The sequence below is a fragment of the Lepus europaeus genome, unplaced genomic scaffold (genome assembly GCF_033115175.1).
Source record: "Lepus europaeus isolate LE1 unplaced genomic scaffold, mLepTim1.pri SCAFFOLD_3_1, whole genome shotgun sequence".
Lineage (NCBI taxonomy): Eukaryota > Metazoa > Chordata > Mammalia > Lagomorpha > Leporidae > Lepus > Lepus europaeus.
In genome coordinates this window covers 15,789,543-15,816,975 of record NW_026909276.1, presented here as the reverse complement: position 1 = coordinate 15,816,975, position 27,433 = coordinate 15,789,543, and the positions used below count along the sequence as shown (strand labels likewise).

General features: G+C 41.9%; 1 protein-coding gene and 1 pseudogene across 1 annotated transcript in view; one reads left to right on the top strand and one right to left on the bottom strand.

Annotated features, from left to right (window-relative positions):
* LOC133755059 (protein-L-isoaspartate O-methyltransferase domain-containing protein 1-like) overlaps window positions 1-24,609 on the top strand; it is a 28,264-nt pseudogene extending 3,655 nt beyond the window's left edge.
* The window catches only part of LOC133755253 (sodium-dependent neutral amino acid transporter B(0)AT1-like), a 628,988-nt gene that overhangs the window by 520,864 nt on the left and 80,691 nt on the right, over window positions 1-27,433 (bottom strand).

Here is a 27,433-nt window from a genome sequence, read left to right as displayed (position 1 = left end):
CCTTTGCATGCTGCTATATTCACAGTCACTCCTCTTTACCAGGTTTTCTTTCAGAAGGCAACAGACATGTGGATGAAGCTTCACATGTCAGTGTCCTACTTATTGATCCTCTTCAGTCATGAATTTTTCATTAATCAGCTAAATCTCTCCATAAACAGTTTAAAATTCCTCTTCCTGATGTTCCTGAAACAATCTGTAATTGTTCCCAATGTGATCAAACTCCTCATTATTTTCCTTTTGCTGCTTTCAACCCTCAAGGCCATCATGCCAATGAGCTTTGACAAATGGACATAACTCATTGTCCTTTATCAAAATCCTTCTCTTATTGACATGTTATTATTAATACCCATTCAGGTTACATTTGGACAACTCCACTTAAAGGAGAATCTACTTGCTATGTCATTGTGTTCAATTTTTTTTTTAATTTTTTTTTTAATTTTTGACAGGCAGAGTGGACAGTGAGAGAGAGACAGAGAGAAAGGTCTTCCTTTTGCCGTTGGTTCACCCTCCAATGGCCGCCGCGGTAGCGCGCTGCGGCCGGCGCACCGCGCTGTTCCGATGGCAGGAGCCAGGTGCTTCTCCTGGTCTCCCATGGGGTGCAGAGCCCAAACACTTGGGCCATCCTCCACTGCACTCCCTGGCCACAGCAGAGAGCTGGCCTGGAAGAGGGGCAACCGGGACAGGATCGGTGCCCCGACCGGGACTAGAACCCGGTGTGCCGGCACCGCAAGGCGGAGGATTAGCCTGTTGAGCCACGGCACCGGCGTGTTCAATTTTTTTTAATAAATCAAGCCCAGACATTTGTTTATAAAAATCTATTTGGAGGAAGGATGATGGTATAAACCATTTACATTAGTTTTATCTTGACAAGTAAAGCATTATCCATAATCTAAGATTTGTTACTTGTGCCCCCTACTTCTGTTTTTTTAAAGTGTATAAGTTTGTAATGTGGCAAAAGAATATATGAATTATATAAAATATATATAAAAATTTCCTTTTATCTCTGCTATAAAGAAACTATTTCTCCAAATGAAAAATCATGGTTGTCATGGACAAACTTATTCAATTAAAGACTGATAGTGGGCCCACCTATACCTCTTCTGCATTCAATCATTTTTGTCAATTATAAGATATTAAACTTACTCATGGCATTCCCATAATCCTGCAGGTCAAGTCATTGTTGAGCACGCCCATCATATGCTTAAAACCCTTCTTTAAAAACAAAAGAAAAGGGGGAAACACCCCTGGGGAGATTAATCATAAAATGGCCATTCTTTTATTTACACTTAATAATTTAACTTATTTTTCAAAATTCAATTCTACCTCTCTTGATTCTGAAACCCTATCACAAAAGCATTCCCATCCAGCTCATGAAGAACCATGACTGTTAGTTTATAAGTAGCCCCCCCATCCTAACTCAAAGGGCTCTAAACCACTCAAAACATGGGGAAGAGGGTTTGTTTCTGTTTTATGCCTTTACAGGTCCTGTGTGGATTCCAGCCCACTGTGTCTGACCTACAGACACCATGAGTTGGCACCAGCAGTTACAGGATACAATTCCTCCTTTACAGCTAAAGAAGACAAAAACTCAGTGCCACTGTTTCACCCTCTTTCAAAGAATCAAAAACAAAGCCACTTCATTGCAAGTCCCCCAGGACAAATCGACCACCTGGGGAGATATGAAGTCATTGATTGCTGATTGCTTCTGCACAACAGAAACACATAGAAACTCCTGAGACTTTATTTACCACTATTTTTGCTCAACTTACATACAGTTCTACTTTGATCTTGTTAATCATTATGTTATGCTTTTCTCTCCCTGTTGGCTCTTATTGTTTAACAATTGTTACTCCTGAAGTAAAGATACCTGTAGGAAACCCTGTGTTGTTATCCTGTTTTTGGAATTGTTATCACCCATCTTCCTAGAAGAGCTTGCCTATTTTTAAAAAAAAAAAACTGCTAAGGCCATCGCTGCATTTAGAGTTAATTCAAATTCATGAAGGTGTTTTACAAAATTATGCTGCAACAGATAGACCAGTCTAAGTTTAAAAGTGATAATATAAATAACATCAAGTACCTGGTAAAAAATAGAATTAAAAAGGAAGGAAGGACCAACATGGGAAGCAGTTCACACAGCAGACTCCTAGAATGACTTTTGCAGTAAATAACATTCTGACCTCAGAATCAACCCTTAAGGCTTCCTGGTCAAGCTGAAAGGCCTGCAAGAGCATTTCAGGCATGGAAAGACAAAACTCTGACAAAAAAAATCCTACACGGAGGATCTCTGTGAGACCTCAGAGGAAAGAAAAGGTCATCAAAGGAGACACTGTTCTCTGAAGGAAGAAGAGAACATCCTCTTTGCTTATGGCCGTGTCCAAATACCAATGGCGTCTATGGTCACAAAAGGCTTCCATAGCCCTGGCAGCCCATGACAAGGGCATCAGATGATCACTGACATCATAAAAAGAGTGTTAATTGTTAAAGGAACAACAGTAGTCACTGTGCACTTGCTCCCCAGGTAGGACCTCTGTCCCTATTGAATTGTAATATGAGAATCAACTGCAAATTCTCTCCCTAAACTGTACCCTACATGTTGTGTGTTGGCATGGGGGCAAGTTGTTGAAATCTATGATTAGCATAGAGTTGGTCCTCTGTATATAAAGTCCTACTAAAAATGATCCATAATGAGGAAGGAGATGGGAGAGGGAATGGGAGGTGGGATGGGAGGGGGATGGAGGGTTAGGGGGAAAGAACCACTGTTCTGCTAAAGTTGTATCTATGTAAAAATGAATTCATTAAATTAAAAAATTGTGCTGCTATTGATTATTTACCACTTAAACATCAAATTGGATGACAATAATTTCCAGGATTGTGTTGTTTCAACATCACAGATAATTCTAATTTAATTCAAAAGGAAATTGATAACATCAGAAATGAAATTTCTCATTTAAATATTAAGCCTGAATGGTGGCAATTGGGATTCTGGCTGCATTGGCTGCTGCACTTTGTGGTACCAGTTATTATGGTCCTCATCCTGTGTTTGATACATGCATCATCTCATGCATACCTAATCTAGATCTATGCTTAAAATAAAGAAAAGGGGGAAGTAGAGGATGCTGCCTAAGTGAGCACACTCCCCTGAAGTTAGAGGCATAGCCACAGTTTCTGATATCCACCAAAAGAGGCTGCGGAATGGGCACACTTACCCTCAAAGGAATGTGGCAGCAGAGACAGCAGGGGGCTAATGGACATTAATTGGTACCTGGCATGTTTTCCAGAATTTGTAGACTTCCAAGTATTTGAATGGACCTGTCTTTGAAGATTTACACCACTGCTCTGTTCTCTGTCATGGATCACCAGACTGGATTCCTTTCCCACCTAAAGTTGTACACCACTGTGCCTATGTGCTTGCTAGCTTGTAGGCTTGCTGGTATCCTCTAATAAAAAGTGCTGGCCAGAGCAATCTGGGGAGCACTCTGTATGTGAAAATGTCTGTGTTCTGTCTCATTCATTTTTGAAACCCCACACCTTAGATGTATTGAAAGTTTGTTTATTTGGTGCCTTTCCAATTTTTTGATGTAGGCATTCAATTGTTATAAACTTCCCTCTTACACTACTTTGGCTGTATTCTATAAGTTTTGATGTGTTGTGTTATCTTCATTCATTTCCAGAACTTTTTTTTATTTCTATTTCTTCTATGACCCACTATTCATTCAGGCACATGTTCTTCAGTCTCCATGTGTTTGCATATGTTTTATAAATTCTTGAGTTGTTAATTTCCTGTTTAATTCCATTATGGTCAGAGAAGATGCATGGCATGATTCAGATTTTTTAAGATTTCTAAGACTTGCTTTATGGCCTAGCATATGGTCTATAATATAGAATGTTCCATACAATGATGAAAATAATGTGTCTTACAACTGTGGAATGAAAAGCTCTGTCAATATCATGTAGGTTTACTTAATCCATAATATCAATTAGCTCTGTTGTTTCTTTGTTGATTTTCTGTCTAGTTGATCTGTCCATTGAGGAAAATCAGTGTTGATGTCTCTCATTACTATTGTATTGGAATCTATGTCTCCCATTAGATCTGTTAATATTTCTTGTAAATAACCAAATGCCCTGGCATTGGATTTTAAACATTTATTATTGTCTCATCTTATGTTGAATTGATCACTTAATCTCCACATAGTGCCCTTCTTTGAATCTTTTAACAATATTTTGGTTAAAGTCTATGTTGTCTGATATTAGGATGACTACACTTGGTTTTTTGTTGTTGTTGTTGTTGTTGTTAATTTATTTGACAGGTAGAGTTATAGACAGTGAGAGAGAGAGAGACAGAGAGAAAGGTTTTCCTTCCATTGGTTCACTCTCCAAATGGCCACTGGTGCTGCACCAATAAGAAACCAGGAGCCAGGTGCCTTCTCTTGGTCTCCCAAGTGAGTGCAGGGGTCCAAGCACTTGGGCCATCCTCTAGTGCCCCCTTGGGCCACAGCAGAGAGCTAGACTGGAAGAGGAGCAACCAGGACTAGAACCCAGTGCCCATATGGGATGCTAGCACCACAGGCAGAGGATTAACCAAGTGAGCCATGGTGCCAGCCCCTTTTTTGCTTTCCATTGGTGTGGAATAACTTTTCCCATTCTTTCACTTTCAATTTGCATTTCTCCTTGCTGTTGAGGTGTGTTTCTTGTAGGCAGCAAATAGACAGGTCTCGATTTTCAATCCATTCAACAAGTCTGTATCTTTTAACTGGAGAGTTCAGGCCATTTACATCAAGGTTATGATCAATAAGTAATGGCTTGGCCCTGTCATTTTTTTCTATATATATTCATATTGTTTGCTTTATATTTCTTTTGTACTTTTACTGCCTTCACATTCTTTCATAATGAAGTCTTTCTGTGTTTCTGTGTGTAGCACATTCTTAAGGAACTTTTGTAAGGGTAAGTGAGTGGTGACACTCAATTTCTGTTTGTTATGGAAGCTCTTTATTTCACCTTAATTCATAAATGATAGCTTTACATGGTACAGTATGTGGGGTTGACTGTTTTTTCAAAGACTTGTATTATGTCTCTCCATTCTCTCCTAGCCTGCAGAGTTTCTGATGAGAATTCAGATGTGAGTGCAGTTGTAGACCCTGTGAGAGCAATTTGGTATTTTATGCTCATTTTAGAATCTTTTCTTTGTGTTTTATTGTTGAAAATTTGATTGTAATGTGTTGTGATGAAGACTTTTCTTGTCTTGGCTATAAGGAGTTCTGTGTGCCTCGTGTACTTTGACTTCTCTTTTTTTTTTTTTTTCCAAATTAGGGAAGTTTTTTGTAATTATTTCACTGAATATGTTTTCTAATCCATTTTCTCTTTCCACACCTTCAGGAACTCCTAAGACCCATATGCTGGGTCCTTTGATAGTATACCAACAGTTTCCAACACTGTTTTAAATTTTTCTCATTTCTTCTTCTTTTTTTTGTTGTTCTTACTGAAAAATTCCCAGTGATTGTGTTCTAGCTCAGATATTCTTTCTTCCGCCTCAACCAGTCTGTTGTTAGGACTTTCCACTGCCTTTTTATTTGACATATTTAACTCTTCATTTCTAATAATTTATTTTGGATTCTCTAAAAATTTCAACTGTATGGAACAAGTTTTCTTTCATGTCATTTATGAATTTCTTTCATTTTTGAATTTTTTCTCATTGCTTCTTTTTTTTTTTAAACAGGCAGAGTGGACAGTGAGAGAGAGAGACAGAGAGAAAGGTCTTCCTTTTTGCCGTTGGTTCACCCTCCAATGGCCACTGTGGCCGGCACATCTCGCTGATCTGAAGCCAGGAGCCAGGTGCTTCTCCTGGTCTCCCATGCGGGTGCAGGGCCAAAGGACTTGGGCCATCCTCCACTGCCTTCCCGGGCCATAGCAGAGAGCTGGCCTGGAAGAGGAGCAACTGGGATAGAATCCAGCACCCCGACCATGACTAGAACCCGGTGTGCTGGTGCCGCAAGGCAGAGGATAAGCCTGTTAAGCCACGGTACTGGCCTTCTCATTGCTTCTTAATCCTTTAATTTTTTTTTTTTGACAGGCAGAGTGGATAGTGAGAGAGAGAGAGACAGAGAGGAAGGTCTTCCTTTTTGCCGTTGGTTCACCCTCCAATGGCCACTGTGGCCGGCACATCACGCTGATCCGAAGCCAGGAGCCAGGTGCTTCTCCTGGTCTCCCATGCGGGTGCAGGGCCCAAGCACTTGGGCCATCCTCCACTGCCTTCCCGGGCCATAGCAGAGAGCTGGCCTGGAAGAGGGGCAACCAGGATAGAATCCGGCGCCCCAACCGGGACTAGAACCCGGTGTGCCGGCACCGCAAGGCGGAGGATTAGCCTGTTAAGCCACAGAGCCGGCCACTTTGATTAATTTTTTGAATTACATTTCAGGTATTTCATCAACCTCTTCATCTTCAAAGTCTAATATTGAAGTGTTTGCATTCCTTTGGTGGAATTATGTTGTTTTCTTTTTTCTTTATCTTGAATTTCTGCATTTATTTTTAGGCATTTGTGGAAACATTTATTGGATTTTTCCTTTGATGGATTATTTTTGAACTATGCCTCTGTGGCTTAGTGGAGCATCTGCTCTTTCAGTGACTACCCAGATGCTTGAGCTGAGTGTGTCCTGGGGGCTCTAGTCTGTGCTCCAGGATATAGTGAGTATACAGGGTCACACCCATTTTGGACATGGTATGTCTTCTTAATTGTCAACAGAAAGGAGGGAATGACCACCTATGTTGGCATCATCACACCTTTCCCTCTGCTCTTCTAAGGTGTCCAATGCCTGAGTGTTAGGCCCCAGTGGGTGTAACTTTCACCTATGCTGGTATATGAATTGCACAAAGGATGAGCACAGATCCTGCTGAAATGTCCCACCTTAATTAGGGAGCTCAGAGTGTGTGGAGATATAAACAGTAATTACCCAGAAAACCAGCAACACCCTGTACTCTCTCAGTCACAGAGTTCCCATAGTGTTATCCCACAAGGCACAATCACAGTCATGTTGTATATAGGATCCACTCTGCCCCACTAGCCTGGCCCCATTCACAGAGAGGCAGAGATGTTCCCAGAGCCAGCTGCATGTGAGTATACTGCATAGACGGTTTGAACCTCATGGCAGCAATACATTGAGAAGCTGGGGGCACCTCACAGTTGTACATGGGTGCCCAGCCCCATCAAACCAGCAGACTTAAAGACAGTGGGAAACATGGATTTTTTTCCCTCTGGTAAAATCCCTGGATCCCACATGTGCACAATACACACTGGCTGCAGCTTACTCATTTCAAAATCACCCCTTCTTCCCACCAGTTACTGGGCACATACAAGAGTCTCTTCAACTGTTGCTAATGTCAGCATGGCACCTTATCTGCCCCCATTGTATGGAGCTGCCAAGATGGCATCTGTCCTTGCTAGTTTCTGGGCAAGTGCACAAGAGCTGCTATAGCTGCTAAGTACTTATATGCCAAATGGCACCCACCCTCTTTCAGTTGGTTTCCAGGCACTGTTGTGTGTGTGAGGGAGATAGATAGGTAGAAAGAATTATGCCCCTTTTTTTCCTGGGTGAGCATGCACCCTGTTCCCCTCAGGTCTCCTGGCCAAATTCAAAGTGTAGTCTACTAGGCTCTCATTCTGACTATATCACCAGTGTTACAGGATGCTGCAGTCTGATCACACCTCACCCTCCAAAGCTGGTACTTTCTCCAGCTCTTGGCTTCTGGGGTTATGTGGTGTGTCTGTGCACATTGCTGCACATCTGCACCTTCCATACAGATCCACAATGTCTCTCCTCCTTCCACAGAATCTTCACTGCAGTTTTCCCTCCAACTCACTCCTGAAAATGCACTTTCTTTACCTTTTTTTATTATTTTCTTCTAGCCTAGTGTAGTCTGATCTTTCTCTATTCTGCTACCTTGGAATCCCTGGCAAAATAAATTTTGATTTGAAGTGTATAATTATTTAGATGTTTGTCATGACTGTCTTTGAAATGAAGTTTAAAACTTGAAAAAAAATAAATTTTGGGGGCCAGCGCTGTGGCACAGTGGGTTAATGCCCTTGCCTGCAGTGCCAGCACCCCATATGGGTGCCAGTTTGAGACCTGGCTGCTCCACTTCCAATCCAGCTCTCTGCTATGGAGTGGGAAAGCAGTAGAAGATGGCCCAAGTCCTTGGACCCCTGCACCCAAGTGGGAGACCCAAAAGAAGCTCCTGGATCCTGGCTTCGGATCAGCACAGCACCAGCTGTTGCAGCCAACTGGGGAGTGAACCAGTGGATGGAAGATCTCTCTCTCTCTCTCTCTCTCTCACTCTTTCTCTCTCTCTCTCCTCCCCTCTCTCTGTGTAACTCTGTCTTTCAAATAAATATATAAATTTTGGTAAATAAATGTTGGTAAACATTCTTCCAGTATGAGAATAAGTGAAATCATGATATGCAGTATTGAAGCACATAATAAAAACATATAATAAAGCTCTTTTTGTAAGAAAAAAAGATGTTGATCAAGATATGTAGCATAATGTTAAAGAATGAAAAAGTCAATTATGACATGAAAATGATATTATATGCTTCCACAAAATCAAATTTAAAAATTAATTCTCAAGTTTGGTGTTGTGGTGTAGCAGATAAAGCCAGTGCCTGCAGTGCCAGCATCCCACATTGGTGCTAGTTCAAGTCACAGCAGCTCTACTTCCAATGCAGCTCTCTGCTATGGCCTAGGAAAGCAAAAAAAATGGCCCAAGTCCTTGGGCCACTGCACCTGTGTGGGAATACCTGGATGAAGCTCCTGGCTCCTGGCATCAAATCATCCCAGCTCTGGCCATTGCAGCCAATTGGGGAGTGAACCAATGCCTGTTCTGGGAGCTGCTTGAATGAGCAGCCTGGATGAGGTAACTTGGCCACATTTTTCCTTGGTTTTTAACCAGAGTTTTTCTGATCAACTTGAAGATTAGTTAAGCCAGTTAGCAGCAGGATACCTTGAGTCATGCTTGACAATTGCAGTATAGAAAGGAAGAGGGTATCCCAGATGAAATTGGGGTGCTCTGCACGTGAGATGGGGACAGGGGCTTCAGTGTGGTTTGGGCAGTACCTGTCTGCAAGGGCTTCCTGCTAGCATTGTGGGAGTCTTGCCTGTACTGGGCTACTTTCTGAGTAAAGTGCTCACCAGCCCTATTGGCTCAATAAACAGCTTCAGTAAGGAGTGAATTTCCTCTCTCTCTCTCTCTCTCTCTCTCTCTCTCTCTCTCTCTCTCTCTCTCTGCTTCTCCTTTTTTCTCTGTATAACACTGACTTTCAAATATATAAATAAATCTTTAAAAAAGAAAATTGGCTGGCACCACGGCTCACTAGGCTAATCCTCCACCTGTGGTGCCCACACACCAGGTTCTAGTTCCAGTTGGGGTGCCAGATTCTATCCCGGTTGCCCCTCTTCCAGTCCAGCTCTCTGCTGTGGCCCAAGAGTGCAGTGGAGGATGGCCCAAGTGCTTGGGCCCTGCACCCGCATGAGAGACCAGGAGAAGCACCTGGCTTCTGGCTTCGGATCAGCACGGTGTGCCAGCCACAGTGCACTGGCCACAATGCACTGGCCACAGCGGCCATTGGAGGGTGAACCAACGGTAAAGGAAGACCTTTCTCCCTCTCTCTCTCTCTCTCACTGTCCACTCTGCCTTTCAAAAAAAAGAAAGAAAATTAATTCTCAAAGTTATTAATGTTACTCCAGTGTATATTCATTATATCAGACTAAAATGATAATGTTGGGAATTTGCCCACTATGGTATTCAAAATGTATGGTATTTCAATGTACTGTATGTATCCAATTAGACCAAACATTCTGCACTTTTTATTTGATAAAGCTGGCAATCTTAATTGCTTGAAATGACATTACCTGGTGCCATGAAATTTAAAAATAATTATTTTAGGTGTGAATTTTGTACTGGAGGTCTGGTGGACAGTGTTGCTGATCTGGGCCAGCTCTGGCTAATCTTGCCTGATCTTCTATAACATCCCAGTATGCTATTATAGGATGGCCTTATATTTTTATGTCAATTTGCTCACCATTGAGTGGATGTTTGGCACAGATGTTAAATCACTATTTGGTGTTCCTTCATCTGATACATGAATGCCTGGGTTTATATCCCAACTACTTCTGGTTTGTGCTGCTGTACACTCTGGGATGCAGCAAATGATAACTCAAGTGAATGGCTCCTTGCTCCTTTTGTTGGACCTCTCAGTTGCAGAGATGCCCACTTGCTCGGGAGGACGCCCAAAGATCCAGACTCCAGACCAGTTGATGCAAAAAGCACGAGGTTTTTATTGAACGTTTGCGCAAACGGGCCCCCACCTCAGGTAGTGAGGAGCCCTGAGCAGCAGTTTCACACAGGTTATATAGGCAACGAATTAGCATATTCCTAATGCGCATGCGTAGGATTGGTCAGTTCAGAGGGACCATTAGCATATGGGAGAATGCTGGCGAAGAATGCTGGTGGAGAGTGCTGGTGGAAAATGCAGAGGTGGCACGGGATTGGCTGGTTCGGAGGGACAATTAGCATACCGGAGAATGCTGAGGGAGAGTGCTGAGGTGTTACAGGATTGGCCGGTCGCAGTGACATCATAAGTGCGCGCCTAGAGACTCTCCGAAGGGGAGGGGCAGCTCTGCTCTGGGTGCGCCCAGAGGTTTCCCAGAGGGGAGGGGCAGTTCTGCTCTGGGCATGCCTAGAGGTTCTCTGAAGGGGATTGACTTTTCCTTCCCAGAGAATGTCCTGCCCGCTAGACTCTGGGGAACATCTAACCTCTTAAGAAGCCCCTGATATTTGCCCAGGCCTAGTTTCTTGTCCCTCTCCCCCATAAGGGTCCTTCACTTTCATGAGAGGTACTCATTGAATTCCTCTCTCATGATTTATCTGACTTAGCACTTGTTATTGTGGACATTTGGAGAAATGAACGACTATTTCTCTGTATCTGTATGTGCCTTTCAAGAAAATAAAAATTATATAACAACTTAAGATTTAAAACAAATAAATTCAAGTTTGTTTGATATTTGTGTATTTGAGGCAATTTTATCTTGATGCTCACTATGAGGCTTGAGAACAAATGGGAAAAATTACTTCAGGTTGGAAATATGCACATGTATATTAGAATTTTTATTGAATTCTTAACAGTGTCTATGTTTTATGGAACCATTAGTTCAAGTGATAAAAACTTACATATCCGAAGACATGTCAACACATCTAGTCATTAAACTAGAAAGACTCATAGGTTATTGTGCACCCCATATCTGCTAAAATATAGCTTTTCTTATTTATTATGATCTTTGAACCATTACTTGTCAATATCGTCCACTACAATTGCTGGAATTTAGCCCCTCTTGCTGGTTACCTCAGCTAGATCTGAGTTTCCCAGGAATCTTTCTGATTCTTGCTTTTTCTCCTTTACAACATTGAGTTGGGATACAGAACCCTAAGACATTGCCACCTCAGTGCCCACAGTTTCCCTCATGAGTATAGAGTTGGCCTTCAAACTGTGCTGGATGGTTTTCAGGATGACCACAGTCTGTCTCAGATAGGAAGTTGCATTGCTCTCCCAGCCAACTAAACTGTTATAGTTGACTTTCTAACTTCCCACAAAACACCTCAGAGCAAGTTTTACAATTACCAAGAACTTACTGAAGATTTTGAGATAAGTAGGAACATAATACAGGCACATCTCTGCATATCCATCAAGGAAAAAAACCAAAGCTGCCCATAAGCCTACATCAAGTTAGAAGACACCTCCATCTTACATTGTAATGATTCCATCAACTACACCAGACTTTGGAAATCTGCATAATTTGACTGTAGTCTCAGATAGGAAGAACAGTTTCATGTTTGTTTGCGTCTTAAGCACACTTACAAGGCCTACCCTGAAATTCTTATTTTCTGGATCGTATTTTTTCTAAGATGGTGGCTCCCCTTGGGCCTTCTTTAAGAGATTTTAGCCTGACCCCCTGAGACTCAGGGACCCACTGGCTCCTTTCTGACCATTGGCCACAATTAAGGAATAGATGTCTTTAACCCTGGGACACAACCTATATAATGGTGCAGAAAAAGGCAAGCTCAATCAGGCACAGAGTGAGACCTCAGAATGGCCCTCCCCTTGTGCAGAAGAGGCCTCAGCACTGCATAAACCACAACTACCTCACATCCAGCTCCATCCCTGCCAGTTACCCTGGATCACTCACCGGGTCAGTCAGCTCTAATCTAATGTTCACCAGGATGAGCACTGTGATGGCAGCCAGAAACAGGGTCCCAACCCTATGGAGACCTGTCTTATCTCAAGGCAGGTGTTTCTAAAAATGGTCTCACAACTAGGATGAGATGCAGACCAATGACTCACTGCAGGAACCCCAACCCATCTATGACTAGGCAGCAGCTCACATCCTTCTCCTCCCTAGGCCCCACCTGCTTCCCTCCTTTGTAATGCTGCAACCAACAAGGAGACTCAGGTGAATGACCAGAGGCACTTGGAGTCTAGGGGCAGCAGGGCAGCCTGTCTGTCCTGAGGGATCCCAGGGCCCTGTGACCACAGGCACAGAACAAGGTTGGATTCTTCCTCCTTTGTGGAGTATCCAGGTCTGTAACTGCTCATCCTTGGCCATGGTGTCTGCTCACCCGTTTGCCTACTACACCTTCAGGGCCCATATCTGCAAGAAGCTACAAGACAAAAACATTTTCATAAAACAATACTGGAGAACTGCAGGGAACTACCCTTCACAGAGCTCTTGTCCATTTCATCAAAGGAAGATTCAGGTCCACAGACAGGTGTATGACACCTGGAGTCTAGTTTCCAGAAAGGTGACTTCTTTGAAGTACAGGGACAGAGGGAGCATCAGACTTAGAGTCTTTGTCCAACTTCTTTGACACACAGGAAGACAGCTCCTCACACAGATTGGGTTATGAGTATCCTCCAGCAGCCACATTTTCCATCATAAAGGGCCATTCCCATCACATTATAGGTCATGAAGTCTCTGAGTCTGGTGCACCCACAGCTCTGAGATCACTGTTGACTATAATGGCTCCCTAGGGATTCATGTCCCTCCACAGATCCATATCAAAGGGAAATTTGCACCCATCCCACAGGGTCAGAAACAACTATATTCATATGCAGTATACAGTGGACACCACTGGGGGTACAGCAAATATCACCTTCCTCATTAGCCAGGAGAAGTCAGGGCCACATACCTTGTAGAGACTGTCCCCAACTCAGCAGGAAATGAAGAAAGCAGGTCCCAGCCACCTGTGTTCTCCTGTGATGAATGAGCTTCCTAAATTAAAAAAAAAAAAAACTCCAAGTCAGTAAGCCTCTAACTGCAGTAGAACATAGAGGGGTGCTAGGCAACAGTGACATCATGGAACCAGCCCTGTCACAATGGTACACTCCACAGATACTAGGGCCAAAGTCAGCCTCCTCAACACACTGAATAACCAAAATCTCCAGGGATAGATCTTGGGGTCTCTCTAGGAAACGGGCAAAAAGTAAGATATGCGGTAGGTATTCCATGTGACCAGCTATACCAGTGCCTTCTACACTTGCTATACAAGGTCCCAGGTTCCTGCAAGCCTCTACCTCAAACCCATCCTCCTTCCCCCAATGCAATTATATTTTGTAACAGTTTTTTAAGCCCTTTTAATTTTGAATCAAAATTTTTGCAATGAGTCCCCACACAAACCTACTACATCTTCCTAAGGTTCCCATACTCTGTTTCCATTCCTTCAATAAGAACTGAGTAATACAATGGTAAAACCTCCTCCACATAAGAGTCTTCACACAAGCCCTGCTGATCCAATCTGATGCCTTCTGCTCTAGTACTGCCCCATCTCTTGTGCTGTCAACATTGGGCTCCAGGGAGTCCTCCTGGAATGGTGGAAAGGGGAGAGTGTAACTGAGCACAGCCTGCCTGGGATCTTGAGCTGTACAATCTGTATGAAGAACAGGGACACTTTTCTTGATGCAGGTGAGGGGTTAAGGGGTGGATCACTCTTACTTTTCCTGACACTCATGTGCCCAACACTAAGGCTGATGTTGAGAGTACCTAGGATATCTGCACACTAGGAGGACCCTGACTCAGAGTGGCAGACATCCCTGTCACAAAGAGCAGCCCCATCTCTCCAAGTCCTACTCTCCTCCTGTTCTCTTCTGGCCCTGCAGAGGCAGCAAGAGACTGGTCAGTTTTCTGTAGGTTGAAAAACTAGCTCCTGCTGTACTCCAGCTGTTTCTTGCTCTCCCCACCCTGGACTGCATTCCCCTGTGTAGTTCATGGTTGTGCCACTGTGCATGTGAATAAGTCCATGAGTATCCTGTGGGTGTGTATGTTCTACCACTCTAGCAGGGCCTTGCTGATTCATGCTCAATGTACAAAACTCATTGTCACTGTCACCTCTTGAATGAGACTTCCATCAGAGTTGCAGCAGGTGCCTCCCAGTTTTCCCAGCATACTCCAGGGGCCATCATGGGGAAGTATGTGGGAGTTGGCAGAGTCTGAAGCCCTATTAGGAAACACACCTGTTACTAGGGGGATCTAGGTAGTATGGTAGGAACAGAAAAATAAGTCACAAAATTCTACTCATATGTGAAATATAATAAAGCTGATCTCAGAAGTTGGGGTATTTGGATAGTTACCAGAGTCTGAAGCGACTATGGTGAGAGAGGATAGGAAAATGTAAATGGTACAAGTGATAGTAAAATCCTACACTACACATTGGGGATGAAAGTTCTGTTGTTGCATTGCACAGTAGAGTGACAATACATAATGATAATGCTTATTTTATTTTAAGTAAATGTTAAATGTTTATTTAGATACTATGCTCCTAAATCTGCATTTATGAAATAAATGAAATTTGTTTACCATAAGAAATTTTAAAACAAATGAAAATTAATAGAAAGAACTTAGGGTATTTTCACCATAAGATATATTTGGGGACGACACTGTGGCATAGCAGGTAAAGCCACTGCCTGCAGTATTAGTATCCCATATGGGTGCCAGTTTAAGTCCCAGCTGTCCCATTTCTGATCCAGCTCTCTGCTATTCCTTGGGAAAGCAGTAGATGATGCCCTAAGTCCATGGGCCACTGTATCCACATGGAAGATCCAGAAGAAGTTCCAGGCTTTTGGCTTTGGATTGGCCCAGCTCTGGCCATTGTGGCCATTTGGGGAATGAACCAGCAGTGGAAAACTTTCTCTACTTGGGAACAAATAACAAATATTATGTAATACCCCATGCTATGAAAAACAAAATATTCATGATAGTATATAAAGAAGATCCAAATGAAGTGGAAAGTCATAATACCTGCATTGACTATAAAACTCAATGTCGGTGTGGTCATTGTCATGCAGTGGGTTAAGTTGCCATTTGGGGTGCTAATGTCCCATATTAGTCTACTTCTGATCAAATCCCACCTCCACATCTGACTACTGTGTCTGGGGGACAGAAATGATATACTGAGTGCTTGGGCCCCTGCCACTCATGTGGCAGACCTAGATAGATTATTGTGTTTTTGAGTTTTGTTTTGTTTTTATCTTTGTTTTGTTTTTGGCTTCACATAGCTCTGTCTATTACAAGTATTTGGAGATTAAAACTACAGATAGAAGATTCATTTCTATTTTTCCCTCTGTCACCCTGACTTTCAGACAAATAAAGCTAAGAAAATTCAGTAATTTGAGACATGAATTTCCCCAAATTTATTTTAAAATATGAAGAAATGCCATCACAATTCCAACAACTCTGTGTGTGTGTGTGTGTATCCTCATGAAAAACCACCTTCTAAATGAAAAACATACTTTAAAATGAAAAGGACATAAAACAGTAAAGCTAATTTTAAGAAAGATCAAATATTGTGATTTTCAACTACCTCATACCAAGAGTTAAAATGGGAGAATGACATTTTGGCATAGTGCATAAAGCTGCTGCCTGTGGTGCTGACATCCCATAAGGGTGCCAGTTCATGTTCTGGCTGCTCCACTTCCAATCCAGCTCTCTGCTAATGCACTTAGGATAGCTGTGGAATATGGCCCAAGTGCTTGGGCCTCTGCATCCACATGAGAGACCCAGAAGAACCTCCTGACCCCTGGCTTCAGCCTGGTCCAGCCCTGGCTGTTGTGGCCACTTGGGGAGTAAATCAGCATGTGGAAGATGTCTCTCTCTCTCTCTCTCTCTCTCTCTCTCTCTCTCTCTCTCTCTCTTTCTCTCTCTCTCCTGTGTGTTTGTGGAGGGTGTCTCCTTCTCTCTCTGGAACTCTGTTTTTCAAATATGTGACTACTAGAGTCCAAAAACTGACCTGATTTCATTTGATGATATTCAACTAATGCACTCATGTAATCAAAGTGTTAAAGGTTAGTTAAAGCTTCAGTGAATGACATACCACACAGAACCCCAAGTTATCCCATAAGATTATATTGACAAGTAATGGCATAGATCTTGACTTGTGTAGATATGTTTTGTGATGTTCATCAGTAACAAAATTGCCTAATGATGAACTTCCCAAAATGTATTCTCATTGTAATACATGACTATTACATGGAAGCCACTTACTTGGGGAATAAATTCACCAAGATTTGAATTATGTATTTATATTCATTTGATTTGAAAAGCAGAGAGAGATACACACAGAGAGAAAGATATAGAAAGAGAAATGGAGGGGCCAGCAGTGTGATGTAGAGGGTAAAGCCAACCCCTGCAGTGCTGGCATCCCATATGGGCTCCAGTTCAAGTCCTGGCTGCTTCAGTTCTGATCCAGCTCTCTGCTATGACCTGGGAAAGCAGTGGAAGGGCCTTGGGCCCCTGCACCCATGTGAGTGAGCCAGAAAAATCTCCTGGCTCTGGGCTTCAGATTGGCCCAGCTCCAGCCTTTGTGGCCATTTGGGGAATGAACCAACAGATGGGAGATTTCTCTGTCTCTGCTTCTCTGTAATTCTGCCTTCCAAAAAAATAAATAAATCTTTTTAAAAAGAGAGGAGTGGAGAGGGAGATACAGTGACAGAAGAAGATCTTCCCTATGCTGCTTCATTCCCCAAATGATTGTAACAGCCTCACAGTGCCTAATTAAAAATCATAGCCCTGGACTCATTCCAAGCTCCTGTATGGATAGTAGGATCCAAAGTGCAGCCAAAAGTTGCAAGCAGGCATTCGGATATGAATGTAAGTATCCCAAGCAGCATCTTACTTGCTACATGAAATGCCCACAGCCAAGCCAAACTTTTATAAATCAGACATATGAAGAACTCTAATAATTCAATAATAATAAAACAGTAAGTCCTATGATACATGAAAAATACTTCAAAAGATGTTTTAAAGGAGCTTTGTGTATGCCTACTAGTGTCAAGAAAAGAAACTCAACATAAGTCCTATTAATGGAAGTTCAAATTAAAACACTTTCACATATCACTAAATACCAGCAGACTGACTAAATTTAAGAAGACTGAGGATACCAAACATTGGTTAGGATGTGGAATCACTGAAACTTTCATATATTGCTGTTCAGAATATAAATGGAACAACATTTGGTGGCTTGACAAATTTACACAATTAAAACACGTATTCCATGAGTTACCAACTGCACTTCTATGTATTTTCCCAAGAGAAAAGAAAAAAAAATACACACCAATATTTTTACAAGAATTTCACCGAAGATCTATTCATAAGGGTCATTAATTAGGGATTAAAATTTTGTATCACCTAGAGTAAATTTATAGAACTACAGATATTCTCATCATTGAAAAATGTTAAAAACACCATCCTGGAGAAAATGTGGTAAGATGGTTGTCTTAGATAAGGGCTATTTGAGGGAGTGAATCCAAAGGGAGCTTTCTGGAATGATGGAATTATTAGAAATCTCAAGTGTGGTGATTACACTAATGTTTATATTTATTAAAACTCACCCAACATTGTACTTTGAAGGGATACATTTCATTATCATAAATTATATTTACACAAGTGCTAAAAATAAGGCATAAACTAAATGGTGCATAAATTTGGTATTTTTGGAAAACTATAGAGATATACACTTGTCACCTAACGCATGAGCAAAAGTCCCCCAAATTGAAAATGTTTTCATGAGGAATTAGCTCCCTCACAGATTTCTGTGTGGAATTCAAATTGTCACAGCTTCTGTGGAAGTGAACATGAAGATTTTTAGGAAACTATCTGTTCATTATGTTTTGATGCAATGATCCCACATACAGAAAATCTATCCCATAATTATTTAAATTGACAAAAATAAGGATGATTTCTCTCTCTATCTCTCCCTCTATGTCACACTGTCTTTCAAGTAAATAAATAAACCAATAAAATTTTAAAAAGAAAATGGAAAAGGAATGTAGCAAAACTGCATATCATGTGTTAATGTGATATATATATAAATAAAATTATAGTCACATGAAGGAGAGAATATGTATAGGGACAAAACCAGATAAAACATTATTTTGGTTTTTCTATGCCAAAATTCTATAGCTTTTTTATATGTCAAATTTCAAATTTCAATGACCTTTATGTCCCTGTCATTTCCAAATATGAGAGAGAGAGAGAGAGAGAGAATAAGTCTTCCATTTGCTGATCCACTTCTGAAGTGCTCACAACACTTGGGGTGAGGTAGACTGAAGCCAGGAATCTAGAATTGAATTTAGGTTTCCCTAAATGTGGACCACATACCTGCTGCCTCCCAGGGTATGCACTGGTCAAAAGTAGAGTTGGAAATAGAGCCTGGACTCAAACCCAGCTACTCTGATATAGAATGTGGTCAACCCAAGTAGTGGTGGGAAGTAACATTGTGGCAGGGATGGCAGGGTCAGTGCCAGGATGTCCAATGTGGCAAGGACAGGTGGTGAGGAAGGCTATGACAGGATTTCAGGTGGCAGCAGGGACATCGTAGATACCAAAGAGGAAGATTTGCATGGAATATAACTCTCATTCAAACTCCACATGCTGTAATCAGGGAGGGCCCATGGTCTGGCCTTCTGGTTTGGTGTTGCTCTTATTGGCTCCATAAAGACCATGTGGCTATGCCTGGGCATGACAGATACCCTGTCACACTGTTACCAGATCTGGTACCTGCTCCAATCACCACCATTTGCCAAGGCTAGAGGAATGCTTTCAGGAACATATCAGCTTTGTGCACTTGGAACTTTCTATACCACATGGATAGCAGTTGCTGCCCATGTCCTGGACCTCAGCACATGTCATTGTCATATTTTACATAAGATCACATCAGGGGAACCATCATCCTGACCTTGATTTGACATCTGCAGTCACAGCCCTGTTGGCCTGACAACTGCACCTGGGTGGGATGGGAGGAGAGGAACAGCTGCTAATGAGCCAAGCTGGCTGGAAACTCCATTTCAACTACCACACCTTGGTTACCATGGGTTTGGCAAGCTGTTTTTTAGTAAATTATATATTTTTGGAAATGAACCAGTGTCAGTTGACAGACTTCCTGAAAAAAACCAGCCAGGTGGGCTCAGCCAGCAACCCCTTCTCTCCTTAGACTCAGAGGCTCAGTGGTGAGGGGTAGCCCTGATGAGTAGCCAGGGGAGATTGAAGGCAAGCCCTGGGGGGCCCTCTCAACCAGACTTTCCTTCACATTTGAATGTACAACCCATTCCAACTGTCAGAAGGCCTCCATCCTTAGGCCTTGCTTTCTGCTGTTATGCTGTCTCTCAGGCCTGCAGGTCCCTCTCCCACCGCACACTAAGAGCTGGAACAGGTGGCCTGGAGGGAAGGACAGACACCATGGGCCACTTGGGGTAGACACAGAAACGTCAATATCTGCCATAGAAGGTGTCCCATCCTCTTCATTCACAGCTAATGTTAAGCCCATTTCCCTCCATATACATGGCTGCTACAGTCCCTACTGCCATGACAGCATTTTGCTCCCTCCCACCCATGGGAGGGGCCAGGCAGAGACCTCATACTCCAAGTACAGGAAAAATAAATAGAGGAAATATATGTTTTGAACAATAAATATGGTATCTAGAATGTAACACTGCATGACATTTCAAAATGTTACAAAAGCGCTTTTATAGAATTATAATCAATATATATCAGTTGGATACAGTAACACAATGGAAACCAGTAACTTTATTACTGTTATTGATTCTGAAACAGACAATGAAGATAGACTCATTTATTTGATGGGAGGAATGTCTCTGAAAGAGTGGAAATTGAAATGATACCATACACTGCCTTTAAGGGTGAATACACACATAACTGAACAACAAGGAAGATTGTTTTTCACTAGGTTGATGTCTCAAATTAAAATGTCTAACTCATTAAACTTAGAGCATCTTATCAACCCCATCACACCACACTCCTTGTCAACCTCCCAAATTCACCATCTCTGTATATTAGGAAAATGATTTTTTTTTTGAAAGGCAGAGTGGACAGTGAGAGAGAGACAAAGAGAAAGGTCTTCCTTTGCTGTTGGTTCACCCTCCAATGGCCACCGCAGCCAGCACGCAGCAGCCAGTGCACCATGCTGATCTGAAGCCAGGAGCCAGGTGCTTCTCCTGGTCTCCCATGGGGTACAGGGCCCAAGGACTTGGGCCATCGTCCACTGCACTCCCGGGCCGTAGCAGAGAGCTGGCCTGGAAGAGGGGAAACCGGGACAGAATCCGGCGCCCCAAATGGGACTAGAATCCAGTGTGCCAGCACCACTAGGTGGAGGATTAGCCTGTTGAGCCATGGCGCCAGCCAGGAAAATGATTTTTACCTAAAAATATGCACACTATAGGATAATCATTTTTATTTTCAATGTTTATTTTGATCTTCTGCTTTGTTTCAGTTTGTCTGTTTCTGAATAATTTATTTTCCATCCATAATCAGATTTTTAGGCCCTATGCTTTTAATGTTAATTTTCCATGTAATACCTTCAAATGTATTAAAATTGTATTGTTATTTTTCAATTCATTTTTGCTTTCTTAATTTTATTTTTGAATAAAGAACAAAGAGCTAACTTTGAACATTTTCTTATATTTTTTCATGTGTATCAACAAGACTTGCATAAAATCTGTTAGCTTATCTTGCTTAATAGCTGCTACTGTAATTCACAACACATGAGCAAAAATATCTGTTGTGATGTATTTTCTTGATAACTAAGATGAAAGTGGAAGTCATTGAGATACTTTTGTTGGAATGTTGATTATAAAGGAGGAAGTTTTACCTGCAAAATCATTTTCTTTATTCCTTCCTAGAACACAGTGTGTTGGTCATATATGTAGCCATGAGATAAGAGTATGGAGACTATAAGCCACATGATCATGATCATGTTAATGTTACACTCTCAGACTACTGTATTATCCCCAGATCATATAATTTGGGGAGCTTGTTAGAAAAATACAAATTATTTAGAAAAGCCCATGAGTTCAATTATCTATTATACTCAATCAGGTTTATTCTTAACTGAATGGAAACAATATTTTATTTAGTTATTTATTTATAATCATTATCAATCGCCCTCCTTATCTCTTACCCAGGTTGTCCATTATGGTAATTTAGTCTCCCACAAATGATGCATGAAGCCCCTCTGGTATTAGGGAAAAGACTTCCCAGTGTCTGTCCCCCTCAGCTTCAACACAATCCTAGCATTACTTCAGGAGCATAACTGTGAAAGATTTACCAAATCATATAGATATATTGTACACTATAATATTTTTAGAGTCTAAAACGATGCTTGTTTTTCCTCTTTTCTATTAAAAGAGACAGCTGGGGAAGCAGGACACACAGCAGACTCATAGAATGGCAAATGCCCAAAACAGCACTCCTGTCTCAGAATCAACCCTTGGGACATTCAGATCTGGCTAAAAGGTCCATGAGAGTCTCACAGGCATGGAAAGCCATGACACGATGGCAAAAAACAATCTAAATGAAAGACCCTGGTTAACAAGACCCCAGCAGAAGAAACAGCCATCAAGGAGAGAGGCGCCTTTCTCTGAAGGGAGGAAGGAACCTCCACTGTGACACGGCCTTGACTAAAAAAGTTCAGAGTCAGTGAACTCAAGGGACTTCCATAGCCTAGACAGCTCATAGCAAGAGTCTTGGGTGATTTCTGACATCACAAATAAGAGTGCCAATTGTTAAATCAACAACGGGAGTCACTGGGTACATGCTCCCCACACAGGATCTCTGTCCTTAATGTGTTTTACTATGAAACTTTAAAACACTACTAATTGAACAATACCCTATACCTTGTGCGGTTGTGTGAATGCAGCCTGTTGAAATCCTTGCTTAGTATATACTAAGTTGATCTTCAGTATATGAAGGTAATTGAAAATGAAACTCGATAAAGGGTGGGATGGGAGTGGGAGAGGGGAGGGCCACGGGAGGGAGGGAGGTTGGGGGGGAAGCCACAATACAAAAGTTGCACTTTGTAAATCCACATTTATGAAATAAAAAATTAAAAAAAGAGAGACAGCTGATTATAATTAATTTAATCAAAACAACAGTATTATTTTTACTTCAATATGACTTCACTATTGTAGTTTTTTTCCTACAATAAGAAAACATGTAGAGAAAGCAATTTTCAAGACATTTCTTAAAATTTTCCCTTTAAATTAATAAATAGATGGCAGTCAGAAAGCTAGAGAAATTAAGAAAAGGTATTATAATTTAAATAAATACCTATTGGGGACATACTAATACTTGCCTGTTAATTATACACATTCAATTCTTGCTAGTAATGCCTGGCTCATTTTGTTATCACTTATTTTTATCCACAAAATAATTGTAATCATAGCACATCAGGTTAATCTGACACTTAGAGTGTACATAACAATCCGCCTTCCTGATAATTCACTTGTGAGGAAGCAAATAGTGGCTCAACTAGATGGGTTCCCCCCACAGACACAGGAGACCTGGATTGAGTTTCTGCCTCCTGGCTTTGGCCTGGCCCAGCTGAAGCTATTTAGGGCACTTGGGAATGGAACTAAAAAGAAGATTCATTCTCTTCTCTCTCCCCCTCTCCCTCTCTCTCCCTCTCTCTCCCTCTCTCTCCCTCTCTCTCCCTCTCTCCCTCTCTCCCTCTCTCCCTCTCCCTCTCTCCCTACCTCCATCTCTACAATTCTGCCCTTTCAAAAAAAAATAAATGAATACTTTTTTTTTTGACAGGCAGAGTTAGACAGTGAGAGAGAGATACAGAGAGAAAGGTCTTCCTTCTGTTGGTTCACCCCCAAATGGCTGCTATGGCCGGCATGCTGCAGCGATCCAAAGCCAGGAGTCAGGTGCTTCCTCCTGGTCTCCCATGCGGGTGCAGGGCCCAAGCACTTGGGTCATACTCCACTGCCTTCCTGGGCCACAGCAGAGAGCTGGACTGGAAGAGGAGCAACCAGGACAGAATCCAGCCCCCAACCAGGACTAGAACCCAGGGTTCTGGCACCGCAGGCAGAGTATTAGCCTAGTGAGCCATGGCACTGGCATGAATAGTTTTTTGAAAAGATTTATTTTATTTGAAAGGCAGAGGCAAGAAAGAGAGGTCTTCCATCTGCTGGTTCATTCCCCAAATGGCTGCAGCTGCTGCAGCTGCGCCAATCCAAAGCCAGGAGTCAGGAGCTTCTTCCATGTCTCCTGCACTAGTGCAGGGGCCCAAGCACTTGAGCAATCTTTGACTGCTTTCCCAGGCCACAGCCGACAGCTGGATCAGAAGTGGACCAGCCAGGACATGAACTGGAGCCCATATGGAAAGCCAGCACTGCAGGCAGCAGCTTTATCTGCTATGCCAAATGCCAGCCCCAGTGAACACAATTTTAAAATAATACATTTTTAAAAGTTGGCGGTATTGTGGCAGCAGCTGGCTTCCAGGAAGCTCACCAATTATTAAGAGCCTGGCCCTGCACATTGCTACAGTGAGCTGGGCTGAACTGCTGTGCCACAGGTCCTTTTAGAATAAATCATGGGATTGAGCTTCATTCAGATGTAGTGGAATATGCCAAGGAAAAACTAGAGAGCTTTGTCAAAAATAATAGCTTTGATAAATTTGAGTTCTGTGAACCTGCATTTGTAGTTGGTAATCACCTCTAGAAATGTCCTACAGTTATCAGTATGATCGAATTTACTGTGGTGCTAGGGTCCAAAAAGGCCATGAAAACTATGTGAAAATTTTACTGAATGTGGGAGGCATGCTAGTCATGCCTATAGAAGATCAGTTAACACAGATTATGTGACCGGGACAAAACACTTGGGAAAGTAAAAATATCCTTGCTGTTTCATTTGCTCCACTTGTGCAGCCAAGTAAGAATGGTTATGGCAAGCCTGCTTCTGTGGGACTCCCCCCTGTGCTGTCAGGAACCTGCAGGACTTGGCTTGTATTTATATTCACATCCCACTTAGAAATTTCATAAACAATGAAATGCAGGCCAAAGGTTTTCCCAAAAGGTTCCACCCAAAAGGAAAAGAAAGAGAGTGAAACAGAATTAACAGGCACATCCTTGTAGGTAATCAGCTTATGCCTCAGCCTCTTAGTGAGGAGGAAGAGAAAATGGAAGATCCCAAAGAAGAGGAGAAAGATCACAGTGAAGCTATGAAGCCAGAAGAGCTGCCTCAGAATTCATGGAGAAAGAAAATCATCAGCTGCCCTCCCTGAGTCTTTAAAAGCTTAATTGTCTGGCACCGTGGCTCAGTAGGCTAATCCTCTGCCTGCAGTGCCAGCACACCGGGTTCTAGATGGGGCACTGGATTCTGTCCCCGTTGCTCCTCTTCCAGTCCAGCTGTGGCCCAGGAGTGTAGTGGAGGATGGCCCAAGTGTTTAGGAGACCAGGAGGAAGCACCTGGCTCCTGGTTTCAGATTGCTGCAGCCCACCAGCTGTGGCAACCATTTAGGGAGTGAACCAATGGAAGGAAGACTTTTCTCTCTGTCTCTCTCTCTCACTGTCTATAACTCTACCTGTCAAATTTTTAAAAATTTCTTAAAAAGAAAAAAAAAAGGGCCGGCACCATGGCTCACAAGGCTAATCTTCACCCTGTGGCACCGGCACCCCAGATTCTAGTCCTGGTTGGGGCACTGGACTCTGTCCCGGTTGCTCCTCTTCCAGTCCAGCTCTCTGCTGTGGCCTGGGAGTGCAGTGGATGATGGCCCAAGTGCTTGGGCCCTGCACCCGCATGGGAGACCAGGAGAAGCACCTGGCTCCTGGCTTTGGATCAGTGCAGTGCTTTGAACTGCAGCGGCCATTGGGGGGTGAACCAATGGAGAAGGAAGACCATTCTCTCTGACTCTCTCTCTCACTGTCCACTCTGCCTGTCAAAAAAAAAAAAAAGCTTAATTGACATGTTTTACAGACAAAAAATCAGATTGAGAATAAAAAATGCCTACTGATAATTCCTGTAGTCTTGAGCATGTAGCATTTGTTAGGAGTTAAAATAACTATTTCTTTCATCAGAGTGAATTTTAGGGAGGAAAAAGTATAACTTGTTTCTGTTAGTAACAAAAATAATGTACTGAGACATTAAAAAGAATCCCTTTTATAAAATCTATTTTTTTTTAAACCTTGGGAAAATGCTGCTATATAAGAGTCACCCACAATGCTGGAACTCTTAAACCAAATACTTTTTACAGTGAACTATAGAAAAATGATCCTTAATAGACCTTGAAAATTGCCAGAGTCAAGATAACCTCATTAACTTTAAATACTGAAAATATAAAGGAGCAATAAAAACTGAGGATTGTATTAAGTGTATACTTTTTTTTTAACAGATAGAGTTAGAGAAAAAGATCTTCCTTCCATTGGTTCACTCCTCAAATGGCTGCCACAGCCGGAACTACACCGATCTGAAGCCAGGATCCAGGTGCTTCCTCCTTGTCTCCTACACACTTGGGCCATCCTCCACTGCCTTCCCAGGCCACAGCAGAGAGCTGGACTGGAAGAGGAACAACCGGTACTAGAACCTGGCACCCATATGGAATGCCAGCGCCGCAGGCAGAGGATTATCCTAGTGAGCCATGGCACTGGCCCCAAGTGTATACTTTCTAATATTCACTTGCTGTGCTCTTAAAAACCTCTGAGAGAAACAGATATCCCCACCCATCCACACCCCCCCACACACACAGGTCTTTTGGCAACAGATTAAAATGCAAAAGTTGCAGGGCTGTAAAATTTCATGAAACCTGTGTTTTTTAAAAGATAAATTACTTCATATGTTGCATTATTACTGCACTCATATATTGCCTGGAATATATCTACAGCAACTCAGAAATAGTAATTGCAACAAAAGTAAGGTAAATAGGTCTATAGAGCATTTGATTTCCTTATAAGATAAGTTTTCATAGAGGAAATAAAATAACTGCAATTCAAATCAGATTTATATGCTTAAGAAACAGGCAAAGAACTTGAACAGATGTTTTTCACATGAGGAAATTCAAATGGTCAGCACATGAAAAAATACTCAGGATCACTTGCCATCAGGAAAATGCAAATAAATACCAAAATGAGGTTTCACCTCACCCCACACAGAAATCAATAAAAAAATTAATGCTGATGAGGATGTGTGGAAAAGGGTACCCTAACCACTATTGTTGGGGTTGTAAACTAGTACAGCCATTGTGGAAGACAACCCAGATGTCCATCAACCAATGACTGGATATAGGAAATGTGATACACACACACACTATGGAATACTATTCAGTTGGAAAAAAGAAATCCTGTATTTTACAATAAAATGGATGCAACTTAAAACCATTATATTTAGAGATATATGCCAGTCTCAGAAAGACAAATACCATATTATTTCCTTGATCTATGATAACTAATAGTATACACAAAAAGTTTTTATATGAGCAAAAATGACATTTTGAGATTCAATATTTGTTTATAGCCTTGTCTCTGCTTTTGAGGAACAGTGCTATTTCCTGCTTACTCTTTATTGAATTCTTTACTTAGTTTAGGGTTAATCTTATGAGTTTAATAGATTATGAAAATTATAGCATAAGGAAGGAGGAGGAAGGGTGACAGCATGGGTAGGAAGTATCCCTGCATGCCCAAATTTGTATATATGAATTCTGTTTACCTTAAAAAAATAAATTAAAAGGGACTGGCACTGTGGTGCAGTAGGTTAATTCTCCACTTGCAGTGCTGGCATCCCATATGGACGGCAGTTCTAGTCCCAGTTGCTCTTCTTCTAATCCAGCTCTCTGCTATGTCCTGGGAAAGCAACAGATGGTCCAAGTGCTTATGCCCCTGTACCTGTGTGAAAGACCAGGAAGAAGCTCCTGGTTCCTGGCTTCTGATCAGCCCAACTCCTGCCATTGAATTAACCAGTGGATGGAAGAACTCTCTCTGTGTCTCTCCCTCTCACTGTCTGTAACTCTACCTGTTAAGTAAATAAATAAATCTTTAAAAATTAATTAATTAAAATGGAAAAAAGAAAAAAGTATGTGAAGCCAAATCAGATTACTCTGCTGGAACTTCATCAAT